Raw genomic sequence first — 543 nt, forward strand, 5'->3', positions numbered from 1 at the left:
CTGTCTCTTATACACATCTAGATGTGTATAAGAGACAGTATATATATATATATATATACGTAGCAGTCTTTACGACCGTTTTCAGGCCTAATGATTTCCAAAACTAATATTTCAATAGGCCTATACATCCATTGATGACTTTCGATTGGCAAAATGATCCTTTCACGTGTTAATATTCAATTGTGGTAACAATCACTTTATCCTGGAACCGGCCCAATCAATAATTCATGTAAAAACAAATTACACAGGTAACATAGGTTATGGTCTGTATATTTATCGAAGGCCAACAGGACAGGAGCAGCACCATCGAGTAGGCCAGTTATGCCTAGCTGTCAGGGAGGGAACACCAGCCCAGAAGTAGGGTACATTATGAATTAGTCTATATGCCAAATGCATATATTTCTGTTAAACTTGTGGTTGTCTTATGTAGTAAGGGTTGATGTTCTGCATATAATATTTTATATAATATATATATATATACTTATATATACATATATATATATATACATATATATATATATATATATATATATATATATATAT

Source organism: Anneissia japonica, unplaced genomic scaffold (assembly GCF_011630105.1).
Source record: "Anneissia japonica isolate Jap-2015-1 unplaced genomic scaffold, ASM1163010v1 scaffold8236_len642391_cov169, whole genome shotgun sequence".
NCBI lineage: Eukaryota > Metazoa > Echinodermata > Crinoidea > Comatulida > Comatulidae > Anneissia > Anneissia japonica.